At 43.8% G+C, this 26,322-nt stretch overlaps 1 long non-coding RNA gene across 1 annotated transcript in view; it reads right to left on the bottom strand.

Annotated features, from left to right (window-relative positions):
- Positions 1–24,904, bottom strand: part of LOC132009937 (uncharacterized) — a 149,582-nt gene extending 124,678 nt beyond the window's left edge. Inside the window, exon 1 of the long non-coding RNA XR_009402098.1 lies at positions 24,769–24,904. This is a non-coding gene — a long non-coding RNA (uncharacterized LOC132009937). The remainder of the gene's footprint in view (positions 1–24,768) is intronic.
- Between the last annotated feature and the right edge of the window lie 1,418 nt (positions 24,905–26,322).

Here is a 26,322-nt window from a genome sequence, read left to right as displayed (position 1 = left end):
TTGAGAATCTTCATGTTTTTCTATCCTTTTTTTACCAAACCACTTAAAATAGAAATAATTTTATTTTTGAAACAAGTAAATTTAACCATACAACATAATACTAAACTTTGAAGGAACCCATGACAATGGAAAATTCTAAAGAAATAGATATCTGGGTTCTGTAGCTTAAGCTACCTGGTTTTATTTCTGGTTTTAATTCAGGTTTCCTTATAAAATATCTTTCTTGCCCTGAGAAAAGATAGGATAGTGGATAATACAAGTCAGGGGACTGCCTTCATTAAATGGTTAGAGGAGGAAGAGTCAGGAAAAATCAGAAAAGCAACAAGTAGAAAGATCGTGTTTGAGAAGTTGAGTAGAGCATTTCTAGAAAAGGCCAATAAACAGGCTGCACAGTACAGGGAGGATAAACACAACAAGAGCCATGAAATACAACCACCAATGGTAAATCACAGCCCACCTGGCAGTGTTAGAAAAAGCTGGAATATGTTTCAGAGGCCTCAAAGCCTTAAAGCCTAGAATTTCCCCGGAGTCCAGAGCTTACACTCTGTTTAAAAAAAATCAATGCCATCAATATCAAGTAGGCTTCAGGGTCTGGGGCCCTCAGGGTGATGATATTAGAACTGAGGACCCACCCAATATGAATGAGATAATGGCTGCAGCAGACCTTCTGGGGGAGAGGGGAGTTACCTTGTTCAATAACCCCACCTACTCCCCTGGTCACCTCCCTAACCCTGCCTGTGGAAATGGGCCATGTCTCTACCCGTCTTCAGCTTCTTCTGCCCTTAACTATTCTTCAGAGGTCCACATGTAGATGTTTTACCCAAGCTGAATGAATCAGAGTCTCTATTCTGGGAATTTGAAATCTGGAACATACACAAATATGGACTGGCAGTCTTTCATGCAGAGTCACATTAATGGGAGACACTTAGAGAGATAGCCCTGAAACTCCAGACTTACGCTGCTATGTCCTCCACGCAGCTCTGATTCCAGTCTTCATGGAGCTAGGACTTTCTCTGGTTTCTTAGATTCCATGAGCCACTTTAGCATTCTTCCAGTAAGTTCTTTTTTTTTTTTTTTTAAGATTTTATTTATTTATTTGGCAGACAGAGAGATCACAAGTAGGCAGAGAGAAAGGCAGAGAGGGGGATGCAGGCTCCCCACAGAGCAGAGAGCCCAATGTGGGGCTCGATCCCAGAACCCTGGGATCATGACCTAAGCCGAAGGCAGAGGCTTTAACCCACTAAGCCACCCAGGCGCCCCTCTTCCAGTAAGTTCTTATAATTAACTAATGACTTCATACCACAGGCTCATACCACAGCCTGCAGGTCACACCCAAGGTATGAGTTGTATGGATGGCCTCTCATCACCAGGCAAAGGTTGTACGTGGAGGGAGTGTTGGCAAATAAGCCAGTAAGGAAGTGGGGAGGGTGGGAGTATCTTAGCAGCTGGCCCAGAATTTCAGGTAACACATTAGTGAACATTAATAGTAAAATGAATAGGGTAACATTATCTTAGTAGCTGGAACCAAACTTCTCTTACTTAGAGAACTATCTTTGTTGTTAAAAAACAAAACGAAGTTTTCATAAGGACACGGGGAAAATTTAAAAGCCCGTTGATGTTCAGAGTCTCTGCTAGATAGGTTTGCTGAGGGCAGCGAGCATAACAGAAGGAGAATATTTTTGAGTTCCCACACATTCTTCAAGTTATTTATGGTGGCAAACCATGGGAGGAGGAGACAGAAGGAAGCAATAAGGGGTTTGAATTCTGTGTGAAATGGGGTGAGACCCCCTTCTTGAGATCTGGTCTCCCCAGTCCTTAGTGAAATTCACCAAATACACATAGGCTGGATGTGAACCATTGTTTGTTGTTGGAACGAAACTGAACTTGTGTTTCTCATTGGGATTGACGTGTTATAAAATATCCCATGAAGTTGGAGCATGTGAGGCAGTGGACCTAGAAGCACAGACACTCCCAAGAATTAGAAGTCTGGGAGAGGGTTCTAGGCTCTTTGTGGAGGTAGAATTGGCGTGGAGGAGATAGGAATATCATTTCAAAGTGATTTCCTCAGCCCTCCATGTGTAAAGAGGATCTCGGATGCCAGCTGGGATTCAGGTAACAATGATACCTCTGAGTGAGTGAGTGTTAATCTCATTCCCTGGAGCATGTGGAGCTATTCCTTTGGCTTCCCAGTACCTCATGTACCCTTTTCTGAGAAGAACGTGATGCAGAAATAAAAACCTTACCAAAACAGTGTGTGTGCCTCAAAGCAAAGAAAAGGTAAAACCCTGCACAAATATTTCTCTCAGTGGAAAAAGCAAATGTGATTGAGTGGAATCAGGATGGGAATTTCCTGGCTCTTTCCTCAGCATTTGGTGATAAGCTGGTGAAATGGCTTCTTGTGAACTGCAAGAACAAGCATTGAGATGAAAACCTTTGCCTCTGGCTAGAGGAAAGTGGCTGCTGGAAACTCCTGGAGATGCCTCTAGTGGCCAGTTCACAGCTATCAAGCATAGCTACAGAACACAGTGCTGGGCAGGCTCAGACTCACTTGAGCTGACAGCGTCTTGCCATAGTATAGGCCCTTCCACTTTCTGCCCTAAGGCTTCTGCCAGGCCAGGCTCACTCTCTCTCTGCTTGTGCTTGAGTGTACAGTGAGTCCTGCAGGGGCAACCCCCAATGAGGGGTAAGCTTGTGCCTAAAAGCCTGACTGGATAAATGTCCATCCTTTGGATGGATAGCTCCAGGAGAAATTTTTTATGACTCCTTGGAGGTCCCACTGGAACTGAGCCCAGTTGTGCACAGTGGTGCCTCATTTCTCAATGCCCTTTCTTAGCTCTTCCCTTTCCCCAATCTCAGTCTCCCACTCTCTCCCTTCTGCCTCCTGGGGTCACCTCCCAAATAAATATTCTTAAGTTCTTATCTCAGACCCCACTTTCAGAGAAACTCCAGCTAAGATAAAAACATGAAGTCATTTTGATAAGATAGGAAGGAGACAAGTGGATTTTGTTCTGATATCAGAAGAACAATGAAGGTGTCAAATGTTCTGATGTCAAATGAGATTGCCAGTCAGATGTCCCAGAAACCCTAAAAATAGGAGGCCCCAACTTCAGAAGTCCACATTTATCAACAGAGAACTCATACACTCTGAGCTCATGTCAACCCTCTCAGGCACCTGAATGTTTACCCTGTAATTGCTGCCCACCAGTGGGTAGACTTGTTCCTTTGTTTTAGATGGCAAGTGGAACCCTCTCATTCCACTTGTGGCCAACGTTTTGCCCATGAGAAATGCAGTGAGAAGTAAAGGTGTAAGTAATTTTGAAGGGTTTTAAAATGATATAGAGCTCTTAGAATGCAACTGGGAGAAGCCAGCTATCATGTAAGATCTCCAGCTAGTCTGAGACTGCTATGGTGTGGAGAAGCCTAAGCTAGCCTTATGGAAAGATGCTGAGTAGACCCCACTCTTCCAGTTGTCCTAGCTGAGTCTCTGAGCATGTGACTAAGCCATCTTGGATGTAGGATGTAAGCCATGTTGGATGTAGGCCCAGTCAAGTCTTCAGATGACTTCAACTATAGCCACCATGTGACTACAACTGCATGAAAGAGCCCAAGTGAGCACTGCCCAGCTGGTTCCAGCCAATCTGCCCAGTAATGAGAGGTAATGATAAATTATGGCTTCGAGCCACATAAAAAGTGAGTTAATGTTCTTGTTTTGGTTTCGGTTTTGGTCTCTGACTGCCATGAGAACATGCCTTGGCTAGCCTACTGGAGAATGAAAGATAGTTGGTACAAAAGCAAGTTGCACCAGCCAAGATCATTCTGATCAGCCAACAGCCAGTTATCTGTGCAAATGTGGAAGATAGAAAAAGTATCAAATGGAATTTTGAACATGTCCAAAGCATCTCCAAGTTAGAATGTTGAAAGTGTCAGCTGGCTCTTAACTAGCTGTTTATGATAACCTACTGCAAGAAGAAATGGACTCTCTCAAAAGCTTGCAGGCCAACTTTAGAGGGAATATACCAATACTTGATTTGAAAAATAAAAATCTTTTTCATCTCTAGCCTCTTGAGCAAGGAAAAGATCAAATTAAGACATGGCATCAAGGTAATATGAAATCATGGATGCAGTTATGAGATGCTGAAAGAATTAAGATAGTTTCTGATAAGTCCACTCAACTAGACGTGAGGGCTTCCAGGAATTTTAAAGGCATTGGCTTACAGCAAATTACATACCCAAAATAGCAATGATTAAGTCTATAGAGACTCATCTTGAAAAAGATTATGGATATGACCTTGTTTATTCTGATTACTTTGTAAATGAAATAGCACCTGCACACAATATATATTTGTTCAGTGGATGAGTGAATTAATGAATGAACTTGAAGGGAAAAAATTCTAGTATAAACAATACATCTGCTCAGAATCATTCATTCATTCATTTGTTCATTATGCAAATCCATATTGTTTGCCTAATCTGTACCAGACACCATTCAATTTGTTGGGGACACAGCAGGGCACAAAGCTCCTGTCCTCTTGGCACTTACATTCTAAGTAGAAGAAACAGACATACATGTAAACAGTAAAAAATGAAACTTCATAAAGTGGCGAGTGGTATGAAGAAAACAAAGAAAGTGAAGGGGCAAGAAATTGACCAGGTTAGGAAGGTGGTGGTTTGTATTACATAGGCTGGTTAGGAAAGTCCTCTCTGAGGAGGTGACATTTGAGCAGAGCCCTGAATGATGACAGGAGGGAGCTAGGTTCTCAGGAAGGGGAATCAGGAGGGTCATGGAGAATTTACAGATACAGGCAATGGCAGGTCTAAATGCTGAAGTGGGTCCAAGGATGAGTCTTATAGTTTATCTGTTGCAGGGGTAAAGTCAATTCTGGATTATCTATTTTCCAGAAGTTGATGAGGACCGTCCTATTGTTTGAATACTTTGCAATACGTTTCAATACAGTCAGCTTTCCTTTGGTAAGTGATGGTGGCTTCTGGATGTAGAAGAGGAGGAGTCTGGAATAAGGGAGAAATTTATGGGGTAGGGGAACTGAGAAGGATGTTGTGTGTATTTAGGTTTATAATTCCCATATGAGTAGCGGGAGGGTTTTAGCTGGAGGGCTTTTAGATTACACACTTGGTTTGGGATTACTCAAGTTTTAACCTCCTTCCACTAAAGCAAACATTTAAGAGTGGCTGGTTCACATCTTCAGGGATCTGGTCTAAAAGAAGCACCCAGCAGGACTGGCTATGCTTCCCACTTTAAAGATGGGGAACCAAATGCTTCTTTTTAAAAAATTTTTAATTTAAATTCAATTTATTTTCAGGGGTAAAATTTATAGTGATTCATTAGTTGCATATAACACCCAGTGCTCATTCCATCAAGTGCCCTCATTAACACCCATCACCCAGTTACCACTCCCTCCACCCACCACCCCTCCAGCAACCCTATTTGTTCCCTATAGTTAAGAGTCCCTATGGTTTGTCTCCCTGTCTGTTTTCATCATATTGTATTTTTTCCTTCCCTTCCCCTATGTTCATCTGTTTTGTTTCTTATTCCACATTTGAGTGAAATCATATGGTATTTTTCTTTCTTTGACTTATTTCTCTTAGCACAATACACTCTAGTTCCAGCTATATTGTTGCAAATGGCAAGATTCCATTCTTTTTGATGACTGAGTAATATTCCATTGTATATACAGCATCTTCATTACCCATTCATCTGTCGATGGACATCTAGGCTCATTCCATAGTTCAACTATTGTGGGCATTGCAGCTATAAACATTGGGGAGCCTGTGCCTCTTCAAATCAGTATGTTTGTATCCTTTGGATGAATTTCTAGAAATGCAATTTCTGGGTTGTAGGGTAATTCTATTTTTAACCTTTTGAGGAACCTCCATACTGTTTCCCATGGTGACTTTGCCAGTTTGCATTCCCACAACAGTGTGGTGTGTGTGTAGGGAAGGTGGGTAGTGGATGTTTCAATTAGCATCCTGAGAATAACAAGAGATGTTAGATATAGAATTCAGCCATTGGAGAATCTACTCCGTATGAAAGCCAACCTCCAGGATGGCCCCATTAATATTAATGCCCTCATGTGGCACCTTCTTACTGAATCAGGTCTGGCCTATACGACCAGGAGATTATGGGGAAAGTGATACAGTGTGGCTTTTGAAGATAGGTCACAACATGTATTGCAGCTTCTGCTTTGGGATCATTCACTCTAGGGTAAGCCAGACCCCATCATGTGAGGACTCTTATTCAATCCTGTAGGGAGGCCCTGATGTTAGGGTAGCCAGATTTAACAAATAAAAATATAATTTGGAAGGTGCTTGGGTGAGCCAGTTGGTTAAGCATCTGCCTTCAGTTCAGATCGCAATCCTAGAATCCTGAGATCAAGCCCCATGTTGAGCTCTCTGATCAGCGGGAAGCCTGCTTCTCCCTCTCACTCTGCCTGCCTCTCTCTCTGTCAAATAGATAAATAAAAATCTTAAATATATATTTGTGACATAGTTATACTAAAATTTGTCTTTATTTATTTGAAATTAAAATTTAATGGAGTATCCTGTATTTACCTGGCACCCTACCTGATGGAAATGAATGAAGACTCTCTGGACATCAACAGCCACCCTCCAACTGGCAGCCATGTGAGTGAACCACATGTGATTGAGTGATAAGATCACTCAATCACATATGTTTGATCTTAGATTGATCACATGATCAATCACATGTGAGTGATCTTAGAAGTGGATCCTCCAACCCCAGTCAAGCCTGTGGCTTTTGTAGTCAAGGCTGGAATCTTGACGGCAACTTCTTGAGAGACCTCCAAGTCAGAACCACTCAGCTAAGCCACTCCCAAATTCCTGGTCCACAGAGACTTTAGGAGGAGGGGGACACAAACATTCAGTTGTGGCAGAGCCCTTCCTCAGTGCCAGGGTTAGTCTGTAAAGATGACTAAGGCCGAGTTTCTGGCCTTGAGTTGCTCAGAGTCAGGTGGGGAAGGCAAACACGATTTGTTTATACTATACCATGATAAAGGTACAACAAACAGCCTGCAAGACAGGGTGACTCATTCTGTCAGGGTTATCAGGGAGGTTATCAAAAGACATGAGTGTTGGGGTCAATCATTCAGGAAGTCCTAGATGGGAGAAGGGTGAGGAAACCAGATGTTCCTTCTAGGCAGAGAAAACAGGGAACTATAGGAAGTTACTTTCAGGGAAATGGTGAGGGTATGAACAGGAGCTCCAAAATTGAGGCTGCAATAGGAGGCAGCCCCAGACAGAGTCCAATACTGTTCCTGGAGGGAGAGCAGAGTGGGTAGTCTGTTAGGAGACTGTTGTCCCGGACCAGTACAAGACAGTGGTGTTTTGGGTTTGTGTGGTAACCCTGGGATGGAGAGGAGACATGATAGAACTGACAGGGCTTGTTTGTCTGGTACCTGGTAAGAGCAGCTGCTCAACGGAATTGTTTGTTGAGTGAGTAACTGATGGGTATGTGGGGGCTGACTCAAACAGGACTGTCTGTGTCTTGATTTGGGGGACTATGGCTGGCTATTCCTTAAAATAGGAATTAGAGGTGGATTTTTGCATCATGCATGTGGGACTGTAAACCAAGAAGTTCAAGTAACTGTAATCCTGAGGTTGGAAACCTCTCTTCTATCCAGAAAGCATAATGTGTGACTCTGGCAGTGACCCCAGATGTTTTCCAGGGAATGTGACTGGGATGGTGCATAGGAGCTCTGCAAAGCTTCACCTTCCGAGGGAGGGACAAAACGATGTTTTTTCAGTTCAAATGCTGGGCAGAAAGCCTCCAGATGTCATTAGAGGGCTCAGGGACTTGGTGAGAGAAGGGACAGGGACACTGAGGTTGAATCCACAGTTCTTTTCATAGTTGCTTCATTCCTCCTGAGTGTGATTGGTTGTAAGAAGTACATTTCTTTTTCAAAGGGCCAGGTGTGTACGTGTGCATGTGTGAGCACGCAGTTTTGCGTAGAGCAGGGTTTGACACAGAGCGTAACGGGATCTTTGCTTGAGAAGTCTGGTGATGGATTCCGTGCAGAGTGAACCAAGACACAACAGAGAATGAGACAGAGATTTCATGGAGCTATCCTCCAAACAAAAGGAAACTAACACTTATTAGACATTTCCGAGGAGGGTGCCTGGCTGGCTCGTCAGAAGAGTATGCAACTCTTGATCGCTAGGTTGTGAATTTGAGCCCCACGTTGAGGGTAGAGAGTACTAAAAAAAAAAATAAATAAATGTAAACAAACAAATAAATAAATAAATAAAATGTGGGAATTAAAAAAAAAACAAAAAACATGTCTTGGAGCTATCCATACATGATCTCATTTAATCTTCATAGTAATTCCCAAGTTAAAGGTGAGTATCTCCATTTCTCAAGGTTACATAAGGTAGAAATGATTGAACCGAAATCTGCAAACCTAGGGTTCCAACTCCATGGTCTCAATGTTCTCATGATTTCCTCAATCTTTTTTTGCTTTTGAAGGTTTTAGAAGTCCCTCCCCTCCTCTTCCATCTGCAGCTAGAGATCTAGGTCTAGGAAGGCCATCTCTTTATGCCTCTGAGCTAACATGGTTGGTCAGGCTGGATCACAAGGGAAGCCAGATGGTTGGAGGGAGGCCCAAGCTGGAGAATTTTAATGCATAAGTCCCTTCCTTTCCCCTCATCAAGGACTCAGGGCAACAGCCTCCTAGAGGTTAGCACCTGGCTTATGGAGACTCTCATGTGTTGGACAACATTGCCTCAGAGTTCAAGAGTTAAAATAACCAGCATTTATTAACCCATTATTATTTGCTAGGTTTTGACAAACAAGAACATCATCCTGCTAATGCTTTAAGGTTGTTACCTTTGATCCCTCTATTTGACGAGTCAGGCAACAAGACTGAAAGAGGTGGAATATGCTGTCTCAGAGCCTGCACTGGAATGTACAGCAGCCTGAACCCAGCACCCCAGCTGTTAAGCACTGAGCTCAGCAGCCCCAGAGGGGAAGAGAAATGGGCCATTCTTTCTGGGGCAGAATGATCCCTCCTCGATTCTTTTCTTGGTTTTTCCCAGAAAGGAGCAGCCCCAGTGCCCACAAGCAGTGGTGCCAAGTGCTTACAGAGAAACAGCTCCCTGTGAGCACCGGGCTGTGTAACCTCCTGTGGGCCTGGGCTCCTCCTTCTCTGAGCAGTATGGTGGGGTGGGGGGTGACCTCTGCTGGCTGGAAGCTTCTGCAGGGTAGAAGTGGGGGTGGGCAGGAGTACCATGCCTTCCCTCCACCTACCCTTCATGCCAGCTGCCCTGCATCTTTGGGGTACCGGGGGGCTCCTTTGCACATTGGCAGTCATATGGTCCACTGCCATTCCCTTTTCTTCAGATGCATTCACTGAGCTTTGACAGGAGGTGAGAAATCTCAGGGGCCCGGAATGGCGACCAGCTTTCCTAAGGTCACAGAGCATGACCAACAATAATGCCTGGGAGTTCTATACCTCCCTTTCCTGTTTCCAGGTGAACCAATAGCCCTCTCTGTCTTTTTTCTACGGGAGACCATTCACTCCAAGCCACACGGTGCCTTGTTCCCTGGAACAAAACCTCACCCCCTAAATAGCCCTCCTTGTTACCCTGCCCTGTCCTCAAGCTGCTGCAGATTATAAGGCCTAGCAAGTGTTTCTGCTGGGGAATTTTCTAGCCCTTGAGACTGCTGTCCTGACCCTCCTGAAGTTAAGACCCTCTCCCTACCACTTGCACCTGGCCTGGAGTGCATGGTCGCTTCTGCTAGGAAAATGGCTGTGGCTCAGGAGTCTGGGAGTCTGCTCGAGTTTCCCTCCAAGGACACCAGCCTGGCTCCAGCCAAGGGCGGGAACAAAGGCCCAGGTCCACTCTCATTCCACACAAGCCTGAGCCTCAGTGTGAAGCATTAAAAGCCTGAGTCTTTGATGGATTGAAACAGTTCCTCTGTAATCCCAGTCTCTTGGCGCTATTTTTACAATCCTTGCTTCGGATCTCTTCGAGGCCAAGGCTCTCCTGGGAGGTTGCTGAGTCAGAGAGTCCCCAAGGGAATCCAGGGGGAGGCTTGCCAGACAAAGTCACCAGTGAGGCCCTTCCTAATGGGCCCTGTGGTCAACCAGGCCTCCTCTACGCTTCCTGGAGATATGGGGGTTTGTTGGGGGGGGCAGCCCTGGGACCTCCCGGGGCCACAATCAAAGACCCTTCAGTGACCCTAGATTCAGCTAACTCTACATGTTGGGGCCTGGAGGGTCTCTTGAGGACCCCAAGCAGCTGGTGTAAAGCCTGGCTTTGACAGGTGAAGCCACTGAGGCCGGGACAGAGCCCAGGTCTCCGCTGGCCAGAGAGACCCTTCCTGCCTCACAGCACCCTGTGCAGGAGGCTCATGGTGGTTCCATACCATCTCCTTCTTCTTTCTCTCAGCTCCAATTTCCCTTGTTTTGTTTTGTTTTGTTTGTTTGTTTGTTTTGGTTTTTTTTTTTTTAATGGTTTTTGTAGAGATTGATGTGGAGTCAAACTCTGTTGGCTACGTTTAGTTTGTGTTTTATTCATGTGGAAAGCTGCCCTGGCTGTGTATTCTGGAGAATTCTGGGCTTGGTCCTGGTAGCAGCTACGTTCTGGACTTCCGAAGGAGTAGGGCCTTGTCCCTCGCACACCAGCATGCAGTAGTGAGTAGGCCTCAGGGTGTTGGCTGAATTTTCTTTGAGGCTCAGCCTCAAAGGTTCATGGGACTAAACCAGGGAGAAGGGATTTAGGATGGTCTCAGAGTAGGGGAGTCCCCAGGCTATGGGGCAGCCATCCCCTCCCATCCCAGAGAACATCATCACTTCTGCCTGCTGTAAGGGGAAGGTTTAAGAGAAGCGAGCCATCAGGTTGGCGTGAACAACTCACAGATCACAACAGGAAATACATTACATGGTTGGGAACAAATGCTGTGGAAATTTTCTTCACAGAAAAGGGAGGGAGAATGTTACATCCTGCCAGACATTTGTACCAAATGGTTAGATGTGGAAATAATTAGCTAATTTATTTTTCTTTCAAGTTTCAAGTTTTGTATTTGTTTCTTTTCCATTTATTTTAGTGCAATTCTCTTTAGTATAATGGCATGGTATGTATATATAAATGTGTCTGCAAGCCTGCAGACTAGAAGGAGATCCTCACCTCAGTGATTTTTCTTTCATTCTGCAACCAGCAGGCAGCGGAGTGTCCGACCGAGTCTTGTGATTGTTTGGCTTCCCTCCAGAATCTCGTCACAGCCCTCCCTGCCAAGGGAATATGATCCTCATGCTTGGTGGGGGGACCTTTCTCAGACACTTTCTATGCCATTTTCAGCCAAACATATTGAATTTGCACTATTTTTTGCACAATTGCTGTTTCAGTTAGCATCTTCACAAATGGGGTGTGGGGGGAAAAAAGGTTGTTAACTAATTTATTTGTTTATTTTAATTTAACTTACTTATTTCTCTTTTGGTTTGGGTTCTACTGAAAACAGAGCCTGACAACGACCTGTGGAAGGGTGCCTGCAGTTTTTTGCAGGTGATTCCAGGAAATAACATAAGGAAATGGGGGGAGTGAGATAATAGGAAGAAGAAAAGCTAGTAAGTGGTGAGTTCTTTTTTTTTTTAAGATTTTTTTTTATTTATTTGAGAGAAAGAACAAGTGAAGGAAGGACTCAGAGGAAGAGAGAGAAGCAGGCTCCCCACTGAGTAGAGAGCAAGGGCATGATCCTAGGACCCTGAGATCATGACTCGAGCCAAAGGCAGATGCTTAACTGTCAGAACCACAAAGGTACCTCAGTGGTGAGCTCTTAAAGCAAATAAAAGCTGGTTATTTCCATGGGCACCTGAGCACAATTTGGCGGGGAGAGGGAAGGGGTCCCTAAGGAATAGTGTAAAATACACCTCAAAAGAGTCCTCTTAGCCAATAGGAAGCTGAGGCATTTTTGTACTAATCCTCATCCTCCTTCGATAGAGGGTTTCTCCTGAGGATATCAATCCCCCAACCTTTTGCCTTTTGGGTGGTGCTTGTGTGGACTGAGTAAGCCCTGGTTGCTTTGGAGAAGCTCCGAGGCAAAAAACAAAACAAAACAAAAAAACAACAACCAAAAAAACAAGTTCAGTGAGTAGGGTTGCTGTTGCACACAAGTATTAGTCCACTGTAGCTACAAGCTAAAGTTGAATAGTGTGAACACAGCTGCTGCAATTCTTCTTATTCAAAAGAAAAATAAAATGGATTTTTGGTGGTGTACAAAAATACCTATAATTCAAAGCATAAAAGATGTGAAGAATTTGGGCAATGATGGGAGGAGAAACAGAACACATTTTCCCTCAGGTGTTCTTAGCAGCCAATGTGAGGAAGGAAACTGATCAGTTATACAACTTACAATGTCTATGAGTCAAGAAAATCTCAAGCAAAGTGGGTCTTCCTCCACGGACCTTGGAGGAAAGGGAGGGCACACAAAGGTGATGCTGACACCCCAGTGGTGAATGCAGTGGCCTATCTTCTCACTGTATATTCTAATGGATGAAGAGTCTGCTCTCAAAACAACAAAGAGTATGATATTCTGGGGGCACATTGTTTGGAAAGGATTCTTTCAATTGAGTGACAGGAGCCCAGCTTAAAATTAACCTTAATAGCTAGTGGCATTTGTTGACTTGTGAGCTTTGAAAGTTAGGAGTGGACTGACTTCAGGCAAAGCTGGATCCAGGTGCTCACATTTTCATCATAACTCAGACTCTGTCTATCAGTTCCTTGGTCTCACTTTCCCTAGTATGGCTTCATTTTCCAGATATTCTCTTTCTGTGGACGGCAAGTTGGTCCTTGGCACTTCCAAGCTTACACGGCCCTTGAGAAGCTCACTCCCCCAGCATCCATATATGAAATCTTGCTAAAGGATTCCAATTGACACTGCTTGAGGCCCAGGCGAGCCCTTCGAACATTTAATAGCCATAAGAGGACTATGATTAGCCTGGCCCTGGGCATGCGTCCTCCTCTGCAGCTGGAAGACAGGCAGGTTTTCGTGATCCTTAGACCCCTCCATCACAATCATGCAGGATAGCAAAAATAAAACTGAGCAGGCCAATGCAGCAAATCTGTGGTACCCATTATAACTTCTCAGAGTCCAGGTTGACTTCCATATTCTAGGGTAAAGAACCATGATATGGTTCTCACCATGCATCATGAGGGGAGATGGTTTTTGAAATGGTCCAGGTGATAGAATAACAAACCTCCTGCTTGCTTATGAAAATGGATGAAATCCCTATCTATTAAGAAGAGGGGTGTAGCAGAGCCATTGGTGCCCCATGTGTAGCCCCTTGATGTTACCATTCCCATCCTTGTTGATAATCCCTGCAATTACTCTGAGGGCTGCCTCTCACCACAGGATTGTGTTTGATGTGTTCATAGGTGGTATAGGTAGTTAATGTCCCCAGGAACAAAAATCAACAAATTGGTAGTTGAAAAATAAATGCCCCATCTCAACAACACCAACATGGTCTACACTATCTCTGGGGGACCCTAGTGGATAGAGCCACAGTTGGTTATAGCTGTAATCAATGCTTCCCACATTGGCTTGCTTCCCTTCCCCCTCATCTGATCACCCCAAACTGTGCTTCCTGGGATAACCTCCTACATAAACTATTTGTATTAAAATCCTTGTTTCCAAATCTGCTTCCAGAGGAACCCAACATCAGCATGGGTACTCTTATTTATTCCTCTCATTGCCAGGATCATTAAGAGGTCAAGATGATCCTTCTTAGATTTGGAAATGGCCAGCAGGAGCAGATTCCTGAAGGAGGGAAAGATGGATCACCTTTAGCAAACATACCTCCCATTACAGCTCGAGGTCTTTTTCTGCTCCATGTCCAATTATAGCAGCAAGACTTATTGCTCAGCTTTAAACTGCTATCGGTTATTTTAGAGACAGCACAGCCAAAGAAAGAGTGGAAGCCAGCCCTCAGCAAAGGTTTGCAACCTGGATTCCTAGCCGACAGACCACATCGGCACTCTGTTCCTGAAGGCACTGGGAACGGCGGGTTTGTAATAATTTCCAATGGAGTCCAGACAGGTTACATTACGAGAATGAAGATAACTCCCTTACCTGAAATATATGGATTTATTTCGAGGCATACCTCTGTCTGGTTGAAGTAGGACCTTCATTTAAATGTAAATGTGGGTTTTCAATGTGCTCCTAGAGGAAGGAAAATACTGAAGCTGTTGACATCCAGGACCCTGGGGGAAGGTGCTCTGGGTGGCTCCTGACTTCAGGGGGAGAAGGGGCACAATGGGCAAAAGGTAGAAAAGATCAATAAAAAAGCAATGCAAAGGGAGCAGAGAAACTGAGGACTGGACAACAAGATGAGTTACTGTGGGACAGAGAGGTTGTAGGAGCCTAAGGGGGTTCCCAGGCAGACTAGAATAGCATTGTCTGGTAGAAGGTCCTGTGGTGACAATATTCTCTGTGTTGTTCTGCTCACAAGTGGCTGTGGAGTGCTTAAAATGTGTCATTGATGAACTGAAGTTTTCATGTTATTTAATTATAATTAATTTAAATTGGAACAGCTATAGATGCATAGAGGCCATATTGCACAGCAGAGGACTAGAAGCTTATATAGTTCAGGGAAGGCTTGAAAACAGATTGTTATCCACTCTGAGATAACAGCCCTTGTGATTCTCCATGTAGATGGAAGGGGGCAGATCAGAATTACTTGGAAGGCATTTTCAAACAACACACATGCACTGTTACTCTGATAAGTACCCCATCTCACCACGGGAGGAAGGGCCCGGCACAATTCTGTGGTGAGCTACCATTATCTAAGACAGTCTGTGTCCCTCAAGGTGTGAGAGCAGGAGAAAAAAAAAAAAAAAAAAGGTTGAGAACTCCTAGCCTACTGGGCCAGAAAAATAGACGTTTTCCTACCTGGAAAACTTGTTGTCCGGGTAGGACAGTTGTCCCCCTGGGACCAGGAAGAAGTAATCTTATTTAGAGCTGATCTTGGTCTGCAGGATTCTTAATGATCAATTTCAGTTTTTCTGTAAGACAGATGTGAAGCTGTATGTATTCATCCCATTTACATTGAAGTCCTACTATGTGCTTAGCTCTGTGTTGGCCACATGGCTTATAATGGAAGGGGTGGTGAGGTAGGGAAGCTAGCTCTCTGGCTCTGGCCACACATTCATGAAAGTTTTCAAAATGACATGATTGAATATTATTTACAAATCAAGGAATTCTTCTGGGAATGCACCATCAATTTTGTGTTTATTTCCATGAGTTAACATAATCTGGTAAATATAAACACTGAGGTTTTATCAAAATATTTGTGAACCTCAACTGGATATTTCTTCTTATCTTGGCCAGACTAGGGTGATCGTGGGGGGACTCACTCATATACCTGTGGTCAGCTGGTGGGTTGCTTGGGGCTGACTTTGCTCATCTTGGCTGTTCTCCCTTATATGTCTGGTACCTATGCTGGGAGAGCTGGGTTGACTCTACCTCATGTTGTCTTTCATCCTCCATTTGGCTAGTCTGTACTTGTTCCCATGGCAGAAGCCAAGGGCCCCAGGGAGCAAGCAGAAGCATACAAGGTCTCTTGAAGTCTAGGTTTGAAACTCCCACATATTATTTCTGCCACATTGTGTTAGTCAAAGAAAGTCATTTGGCCAGCTCAGCTTTTAAGAGTGGGGGAGTAATTCCACTTCTTGATTGGAAGAGCAACTAAACCACCCCTGAAAGGGGCGTGGATATGAAGAGGGGAAAAATTGTAGACTTTCTATGCAAGAGTTTATATGAAAGTCTCAGTGGAGCTTATTGAAATGAGAGTTTAAGGTGCTCTGGGGGAGTGGTAATATTTGAAGTTTTCATAAGAAGTTTGCATTCAGAAGAGAGACACATACCTTTGTGCAGAAATGTACATTTTAACTGGGAAGGAAAGCAAGCACATGTGACAAACACATTGTCATTGACCCTACCCTCACTAAGGGAGCACACATGGGAGGTTTTCTTGATAGAAGGGAGGGTTTAAGCTAATCCAGCTTTGCATATCTTCCTGTCTCCTTTTTGAGCACTGGTACAAATTTAGATTTTTGCAAGACAGCTGGCTCTGGTTTAGGTTTTCCTAGACAACTTTGGAATAGAAAGAAATTGATAATATATTTGGAAACTAAAGTCTCCTGAGGTTCTAGAGACTTAGCTTTTGTTAATTTCCTCTTGTTTTAATGACTTTTTCATTGCTCCCATTTGCATCATCATATCTATGTGTTTTTGTTTTTTATTAAATTTTCAGCTCATCAGTGCTCCTTTTTTGTGTATTGATAGGATATACATAAATAAGTTAAAGTAATATTAAGAAAGTTGAGTAGGTATGGTAGAGTAACGTAATGGTGGCTACTAAGTTGGAAAGAAGGGCTTATGTTTAATTCAATTAGAAATAGAGAGCTAGGTGTACATAGTAGAAGTGACCCACAATCAGTGACTTTGATACCCAACACACGGTAGCCCACTGTGACATCCAGTTGCCTTCTCCACTGTGGAGGGGTGATCCCTTGCTCAGTTGGCTCACAGGCACTGTCTCTTCAATTTCTTATAGAGGAAAGCGAGAAGTTCTCCTTAGAGTGATGCACCTTAAAGAAAGAGAAGGGAATGGCCCTAGCTGATCTCTGGGCTTTGAATGACATCAACTCTACCCAGATTACTGGGGAAATAGTGGAACCATTTCCTCAGCAAGTTTTAAGGGAATTTGTTTAGACAGATTCAGGAAATACAATTTGATAACTCAGGATTTATCTCATCCTCCACTGTCAAATTGGAATCTTTCCTAGAGCGAGAAACACAGTCAAGAACTGCAGTGTGAGTTGAAATGTATAACTGCACAGGAAGGAATCATGGTTGACAGGGAGCAGGTGCTCTGAGACTGGAGAAAGAAAACAGAAGGCAAAGGGACCCCTTCTCAGTCCCTCTCACATTGTGTTTGGGGTCTGAGCTTACACTGGGTGAGGGAGACTCTCTCTGATATATTCTATGAAAGCATTTTGTTTTTATATCACTGGACCCTTACTTTTAGGTGGGACCCAGCAATAGTAGCATTGTCTGGAAGCTTGTTAGAAGTGCAGACCTTACACCCCATCTTATACCTGCTGAATCAGAATTTACCTTTTAATGAGATGCTCTGGTGATGAGCACACACGTTAAAGTCTGAGAAGCACTGGTCTAAAGAAATCTCTTTGATAATTAGAGACAGAGCCTATTCTAGAATGGGGTTGGCATTGACTTGGGTTTGAAGAATGGCATTGTCAATCACTAGCTCCGTAACCTTGAATATCTTTCTTTGTTCTGGACACTGAAGCAGGCAGGATGCCTTAGCAAGCAAAAAACTAACCCTTCTATTCAAGGAACTTATAATCATGAAGTAAATGGATCATTGGAAGTCATTGCAATAAATTTCATGATAAGAACAAAAATCAAATGCTATGGGAACACAGATAAAAGTTATGTAGCCCATTCTTAAAGGCAGAGATTTAATTTTTCAGTTAAGGAGTATAATAGGGGGTGGCAAGGAGTCATGCCATTTAGCAGTGATTGAAACAGAAGCCACATTGACTGTTGAGGAACAAATGGGAGGTGAGGAAGTGGAAAGCATTTGTAGTCAAGCCTTTTTAAATGTTTGCTCTGAGGATTAGCTAGAGAGAATATGGGTTGTGGGAAGATTATTTTGTTTCACAGAGAAGAAATCTGATGAAAAAGAACCAGGTGGAATGGAGAAGAGATAAGTCAGGGAGGAGATCCCAGAGACTGGAAGAAGAGAGACCCAGAGCCAGAAGTTGGGACTGGTCTCAGGCAGGAGAGGAGTTCCTTCCTTTCAACTAGAAGGAGGGAGAAGAAGGTTAAGAGTGGATGCAGGTATGTTTGTAATTTCAGTAGCAGGAAGTCAAAGGAGAGTCCTTCTCAGATGCATTCCATCTTCTATAAGGAAGAGCAAGTAAGAATATTTGCCAAGAGGGAAGAGGTTTGAGGAGAGTAGAAAGAATTGAAACAGACACTGTGAAAAAGAGACAAGGGCTGTTTTAGGGCACACCAAGGTCCCTCTGGGTCCCTCTGATGATGGAGAACTTGCTGTGCCACCAGTATGAGTAGTGGAATGATTTTCTTTAAAAGTGATTGGCAGCGTAAGTATAGGCCAAGACATTAATACTGGTATAAAGGTTTCTTCTTTTTTTTCCCCCTCAGGTGTGTGAGGCAAAAACAATGATATAGGAGTTGAGGATTTTGGCGGAAAAATCATAGACCATGGCATGAGAGAAATCGGTTATTCTCTTCCCTCCCACATTCCTTCTGGTGGGCATATTGGACTTCATGGGCTGACTTGGCCTCCCAATTGAAATCTGAAGGCCTAACACTCAGTCTGACTCAGAATGTGACTATATTTTGAGATAGGGCCTTTAAAGAGGTAATTAAGTTAAGATGGGGCCACTAGGGTGGGCCCTAATTTAATATGGCAGGTATCCTTATAAGAAGATTAGGACAAACAAACAAACAAACAAAAAGAAGATTAGGATGTAGACAGGACCCCCTGGGTGGCTCAGTCAGTTAAGCATCTGCCTTCAGCTCAGGTCATGATTCCGTCCTGGGATCGAGCCCCATGTCAGGCTCCCTGCTTGGTGGGGAGTCTGCTTCTCTCTCTCCTTCTGCTGCTCCCCTGGCTTGTGCTCTCTCTCTCTTTCTCTCTGTCAAATAAGTAAAAATCTTTAAAAAAAGAAGAATAAGATTAGGACACAGACAACACAGACCACGTTAGGACAAAGCAAGAAGGAGGCCATCTGCAAGCCAAGGAAAGAAGCCTCAGAGGAAACCAAACCTGCCAACACTTAGATCAGACTTCCAGCCTCCAGAACTGAAAAAATCAATTTCTGTTGTTTAAGCCACCCAGTCTGTGGTACTTTGTTGTGGCGGTCCAAGTAGACTGATTTCTAGTGGGTGTGTGTTGTGGGATACCTTGGATCATGTAGTCTTACCTTCCTGACTGAACTGTCGGTGGGAGGCAAAGGGGGGCATCTGACTCAACTAATGCCTGGCTGCAGGCCAACTGTCAGGCCATGGCATGCAAGCTGAGTAATCAGAAGCTCTACTTTGGGGATTTTATCCAAAAGACATGGACAATGGGGATCCCAATAGACCTAGGGCTGGAATGGCTATTTGGGGGCCATGAACAAGTTGATGAGATGGTAAAAGAAGGTGATCTGCAGACAGAGGAGAAAACAGGTAGGTAGAAAGAAGAAGTGAGAAAACTGTACCTAAGATATGGAGAGAACAGCTCCAGCTCCTAAATCCCCATGGGGCTAGCTTAGTTTCCCATCTTTGGATTCAATAGGACTTCTCCATAACTTTATAATAACCTTCCCTGGAATGAGTATCCACTCCTTAGCTAGACGGAGAGGCAAGAGATGATTTACAGCAAGAAAGTGGAGAAATCAGGGACCTGAAGTTCCTGATGAGGTTGAGGAACAGGAGGAGTGGGTTAACTCAGTGACATGTTCTTTCTATCAAACCTGCCAGCTCTGAGCATCTGTTAATGCACCTTGGCCCATTATCAATCCGATGTGCAATTCCTTACAAAGGTAGCATTTTTTTTTTACAGGACAAATCTTGTATTCTAAAAGAGGCTAATCGGAGAGATATTTTGGAATAAAGAGGTCTCTGGCCTCAAAATCAGGCCAAGACCACAATCCTCCCTTTTTTTTTTTTTTTTTTTGTTTTTTGTTTTTGTTTATGTAGCATTCATGTTATCTGAATTTTCTGGGACCAATAAGCTATTTTCTAGGGAATCTCTCTGGGTCCTCACAGTAACCATAGATAGAGAGCAATCCTACTCAGGTGTTGCTTACATGAAAAGGGCCGCAGCATTACCAGGGGCAACCCAGCTGTACGGCTCCTGTTAAATGCATAGGAGGGCATGGTGGTTGGTCATACCCTAAGGTTGGGTCCTCCGTGTGATGTGCCATCCCCAGACCCATGACACTGGTGCCTGTGTCAGTTTCTTTCATGTATTAATACCTTGTGCTTTATGTTTTATAGCAGTTAAAGACAACTTTGCTGGGTAACCAGATTACAAGCACCTTGAAGACAAGACATCTCTCACTGTCCCTGTGGCTCCTTTGGTGAGATCATAGGACTTTGCTTGGAGCATGTGCTCCATAAATATTTGTTGGCATAAAATGAAATACCCCCATTCCCCACCATTGGCCAGAGAATATATATATGGCTGTCTGACTCCTTACTGGGAACATGACAGTTGTTAGGACGTCATTCTCTTTTCCTTAGTTTGTTCCCTAACCTCTGTTTAATGCATTCCTCTCAGGTTTGGAAGTGATAGTGGCACCCGCAATTTGTTTATCTGCTCTGAAACATGAAGGTACTTTGTGGTTATCAGGCAGTAACTTTGCCATTGTTTTTCTCGGAAATAGTGACAAGAAGTCAGTGATTAACTCTCACTGCTGCCCCAGTATTTCATGATCGATGGTGTGGCTGTTTTTCCTGTCACTATCAAATGTTGCTTGGCATTTCGCTGTGGGAATTATGGGAGCAGGAGGGTGATGAGGGGCACATCTGAGGCTACCTGGATCTATCAATCTGGTTTTCTAGTAGGAAAAGGTTCAGGTTTCATGTTCAGTGAGAGACTACTTCCCCCATGGCCCCTGCCATGTTCAAGTGGCTTCTAAATGCCGGTATGGAATTGAGGGAAGGCAGAGTGAGCCACAGAGGCATACCGTAATAGGATGTTGGCTGATTGGTGACACCGAATTTCTGCTTGGGAAAAAGATTAGCTATAGAAAATGCAATTACCTTTGGGTCCCCTAGTTCTGCAAATTTCTACAAAAACTGGGCTGGTTTGTCTTCATGATAACTATGAAGAAAAGTTTTGCTAGCAAAACAAATAGATGAAACAAAATTGCAGGTAGCATGTCCAGACATCTTAGGGAATCATTTGTCAAGCTCTTTAGCAAAGACTATCTAGAAATAAACAATCAGTTGGAATATTTACTTATTAAAGCAGTTGTTATTCGACTTTCTTTTTTTCTTTTCTTTTTTTTTTTTTTTAGACAGGAAAAATTGTTAAGTCTTAGATGAAGCAGAAGAAAGAGGAGTTCTTTGAGGTGAAGGCAGGCCATGGGACCCTGCAAGCTCAGATGTCTTCTTCCATCCTATCCCTCTTTCATAGCCAGGGTTGGCCCCTCAAGCACCTCTGCAGAGACCTGGGATGCCAGGGAGGCCACTTTAAAAGCCAGCAATTCAAAAGGTAAGACCTATACTTGGAACTGTTTGATAAGCAGTTAGAGGCACTGTGCATACTTTTCAGAAACAAGATTGTGTCTGAACAAAGCATTCTCTAACCACGGCTTTTCTTTCACCAGAGACTTGTTCTCATTCAAATATCTTTTGCAATTAGCCTAAACAATCGTTTGGAGTTCTTCAAATATAACAGGTACGGAGAAGGGGTGGGAAACAGAATAACATGCTGGGCTGCAGGTGATCGCGGGTTCTTGGAAAAGCAGCAAAGTGAGGGATGGTGTTGTCCGGGTCTGTTGTACATGACAGGAAAGGAGGCAGGAAGAGAACAGGGCACAGAGTTAAGAGAATGGTTATTCCCAGGAGACAATGTGGAGACTTATTCAAATGCACTTGGCCCACTGGGAGTATGGGGCAATGTCACCAGGAAAGGCAGCTTCCAGCATGGATATGCCATATGCCTCCTGGAGGCTGTCCAAATTATACGGTCCCAGGGCCAGGGATGGAAATCCATCAGGGAAGTGCCTAGGACCAAGGAGCTATAGCTCAGCAAACCCCATGCTTGGATTAGCCACCTAAGCCCAAGTACTGGGCAGCAAAGCCCAGGGTCCTGGCTAACAAATTAGAAAGGCCAGCAGCATTACCAAGCATCTGTCTATGGTCAAAATCCCTATACCCTCCGAAGATGGCTGACCCTTCCATCCTCACAACGCCACGTGGCCGCCATAATTTTCCACTGATCTATCCTGGAAGATTGGTGGTTTAAGTGGCCAAGGATGCTTAAGTGTTTATACTGTTCAACCAATTCTCTAATCCTCTCTGTGTTGGTGTGTCCACTCATTAAGAGCAGGGCATATGCTGTATTCCTTCTGTTTTTCCAGGAAATGTTATACTGGATATTCAATGTGTTTGAGGATGATTGGAAGCGAGTCTGATAAGTAGATAGAGAGAACAACTTAATGATCTCAGTCTTTAGATCGTGATCAGCCTATGGGCCACCTTCAGTACGAACTTGCCCAGCTGCCACCTGTACTGACAACCACCATCCACCTCAACATTTAAGCTCATTATGCTGCTTTGAACTACCCCGCGCTCACCACAAAGTAAGGCAGCAGCAAGTTTTCAAGATTCTTTCTCTGAAAAGCTGCATCTCTCCATCACTTTCTTTTCATTTATTTGGAAACATATTCCAGAAATTTCTGATGTACAACAAATCGAGAGAATAATATGCTGAAATCTCATGGACACATTACTCAGACATCAACACTTATCAGCATTTTGCTAATCTTGTTTCAAATATATCCAATTTTTTTGCTAAGGTGGCTCAAAGCAATACACACACACCCGCACAGAGATAAACACTTTTGTTTTTTAAAGTATCCTTAGTGTATTATCACCAACCCAGAGTATCTAATATCCTGTCTTCGTTCAAATTTTCCAGAGTCTCTCCAAAAACTTTTACAATTGGTTTGATAAAATCAGGATCCAAAATGGACCCACACATGGTTTTTTTAAATATATTTCCTAAGTTTCCTTTAATCTATAATAGTTTCTCCTCTCCAGTGTTTTCGAAGTCATTTGCACATTCAAGGAATATATCCTTTGTCCCATAGAATTTCCCATTTTCCGGACTTCTCCCTCATAGTGTTGTTTAGCATGTTCTTCTATCTCCTGAGTTTCCTGCATAGCAGTAGTTATATCCAAATGCTTGATTAAAGCCAGGTTTAACTCTTTCTGCCAAGAATCCTTCTTAGGGAGTATTTTATACTTCTAATTGCATCACATGAGGAAACACATAATGCTCATGGCAACTTCTTAGTGCCCATCCTTATTAAACGCATGCTATTATTTGTTTTATAAAGATTTTTTTTTAAAGATTTTATTCATTTATTTGACAGAAAGAGAGAGCACAAGCAGAGGGTGTAGCAGGCAGAGGGAGAAGCAGGCTGAGCAGGAAGCCCGATCCCAGGACCCTAGAACTATGACTTGAGCTGAAGGCAGACATTTAACCAACTGAACCACCCAGGCATGCCTAAAGATTTTATTTTTAAGTAATCTCTACACCAGATGCGGCGCTCCAACCCACATCCTGGAGATCAAGAGGTGCATGCTTTACTGACTTAGCCAGCCAGGTGCCCCTCATTTTTCTTAAACTTAGTATCCTTTTCTTGAATTACAGTTTGATCCCACTGTTAAGGTCTTACCACTGGCTGTACATATTAGCCCGGATCATCAGGAACCACAGAGCACACCCAAGAGGTGAACTCTCTGGAAATCAGCCGGTGTAACAGAGGAGACTATTCCTGAAGTTTCATTTATTGTTCACATTTATCATTATTCCTTGCTGTTGATTTTTAACCCCTCACACAATGATGAAGTTCTGCTTGGAAGGGAATGGTGCATGGCATCGAACCAGGGGCTTGTGTTACACACTCATTCTCAGAGCCCCGGGGAGTCAGTCATGGTCTTAATAACAAAGCAATCACGGTCACAGATGTAAGCTATTGATAGCAATAAATAATTTGTAACTTTACATGCATCAGTTAACAAAAAGTCCCATTAACATCTAAACAAGCTTGCATAAGTTAACAATAATTACTATCTGCGATAATACTTTGTTATTGTCCTGGAGCTCACAACTTTAGTTTTAGGAACTAGATCCCAAAATGTCCTTCATCCTGCAAAGACTTTTGTTGGTGTCTCCAGAAATTCAGGCAGATATTTGAGGGCTATGGTATCTTAAAGCATAATGTTTCTGCAACCACAAACAACAAGGCAACTGTGAAATTAACCCAGGATCTGCCTGTATTCTTTCTTTCGTACCTAGGAACCAGGGAGGTCATTTTCATTTGTTAGGGAAAGGCAACCGGCCACTCAAATTAAATGGATGCAATTCTCACCACTGGGGCTTAGAATCCACACGTAGCCTCAAATAGTTTATTGTGCAGATGTGGAGACATGATCTGTTTACAAGGAGATAGGTGAACTTTTGAGTTCTACGAAAATTTCCTTGGGAATCTGGGGCCACCAAAGGAAAGGGTCTGTCAGCGCTGGAAGGAAATATTTGACAATCACACCCAGATTAGATTATCTTTGCAGAATAAACTGATGGTGTTTATTGTACTTGTAGAGTCCTACCTAATTTGGACCCTGCCCGAACTTTGCTGTGGTTGAATGCATTCTCAGGTCTGCATTGGGAGGTCGAATCCAGAGCAAAATTCTGGAGGAGAGCCAAGCTATCACAATCAGCTGATTAATCCCCAAGAGGGTTTTCAGGGCCCTTCTCCAGGTCTGGGACCAAGCTACCTTTGAGTCTCTGTTTTTCCACTATCACAGGGAAAACAGCAGCCAACTTTAGAGGGAAAAAAATGATTGGAAAAGCAAAGTGAGAGTATCTACTAGCACATTACTCATAATTCTGTGAGCCTTGCGACTCCCGTCCATCATGGAGAAAAGTTTTATTTACCTTTCCATGATAGGAAAATACTCACCCCCGTGACTTCGCCAGCTCTCCACCTTCCATGCTGCATCGAACCGCCCTGGCAGGAAGTTGCAAGGGAAGGCAGCCATGCACAGTGAACAAATGTCTTTGTGAGAGAGGAGGGCTGTCCTGGGCAGTGGCTAACAGGCCTGCTCAGTGGAATTTTTCTCCCTTTTTAACCAGACTGAGTCTTGCTCCTTTCTGGCAGGCAGTCAGGCCTACTCTTCCAAGTACGCAGGAAAGTTCTGTTTTGACAAGCACACACATTCTTTTTTCAGAAAGCCACAGAGGCGAACGCCTTTGTTGTAGACAGACCAACTCCCTTCCAGTACAGAAGGTGAAACCCTTTCATGAGCCACATAATGGGAGCAGCCGTGGCACGGGCCCACTCAGTCCCCGAAAAGTACATAACTTCCATTATGTGGCTTCCACATACGGAATGTACTTCCCCTCTCGAATCCAAACGCTGGCAGGGCTGTTTGTCCGGCGCTGGGACTGGCAGGGAGCAGGGGTTGGCAGGAGTCATGAGGCATTTTTCTGTGGGCTTTGGTTTCCTGGCCAGTTGAACCTAGTCCAATTATTGTCCCAAGATTCTGCCAGATAAAACAAGGGGAGAGCTTTTCTAATGCCTAGTGACTAAAAGATGGAGGAGAGGAGGCACATGCTGAATGGGGGGTGGGGCTTTCAAGTTCCAGCAAGGGCCATGGCTCAGGAGACCCCTCCCCAGGCAAGGCCTCTGACTCTGCCCTGTGGAATGTGTGCGGTGGCCTCCAGAGACCTTGCCCTTCAGGCAAATGCCTGGCACTCCGGCCTTTCTCACCCTGGCATGGGGCTTCAATCTTAGCACCCTTTGTGATGCAAAGTCAAATTCCCTGGAACATGAGGTTAGCATTTTCAGCAAACTAATCCCTGGTGTTTAGTATTCTGGGCAGAGTGGGCCATGTCCACGAGTGTTCTAGAAAGTTGCTACCTTGAGATGGCATCACGAAGACTAGTAAGATGGGTTCCTGGGTGGCTCAGTCAGTTGAGTGGCTGCCTTTGGTTCAGGTCATGCTCGGATCAAGCCCCTGCATTAGGCTCCCTACTCAGCAGGGAGTCTGCTTCTCCCTCTGCCCCTCCCCCCACTCATTCTCTCTCTCTCTCTCTCTCTCCTCTCTCTCCCTCTAATAAATAAGTAAAAAATCTTTGAAAAAAAGTGCTGAAAGATACTGTCTGCTTCCAAAGTACCTCCCTGACCTGACCACCCACTGTGTTTGAACTTCCTACAATTAGTGACTAACTGGGAGTCACTAAAGGATCACCTCCAGAAAGTTCTATTTAAAATGCACATATTTAAAAATAAAGTGTACATATTAAACTAATTGTGCCCTAATTAAAATATAATTATAAAATATATGAAGGCTTACCTCTCCTGGAGTTCTAGTGGCTACTCCCTATCCCTCCTTCCTAAGGAATGCTGCAACTTTTTGAGAGGGGAGGCTAAGGACAAGTGTCTGCTCTGGGACCTCCTCTTCTCCTATTGTCCAGTTCCATGTTCATCTCACTTCCTTCAACAGTCCATGAA

Source organism: Mustela nigripes, chromosome 2, assembly GCF_022355385.1.
Source record: "Mustela nigripes isolate SB6536 chromosome 2, MUSNIG.SB6536, whole genome shotgun sequence".
Lineage (NCBI taxonomy): Eukaryota > Metazoa > Chordata > Mammalia > Carnivora > Mustelidae > Mustela > Mustela nigripes.
The sequence above is the reverse complement of the archived record's forward strand: the minus strand, read 5'-3'. Positions and strand labels throughout refer to the sequence as shown.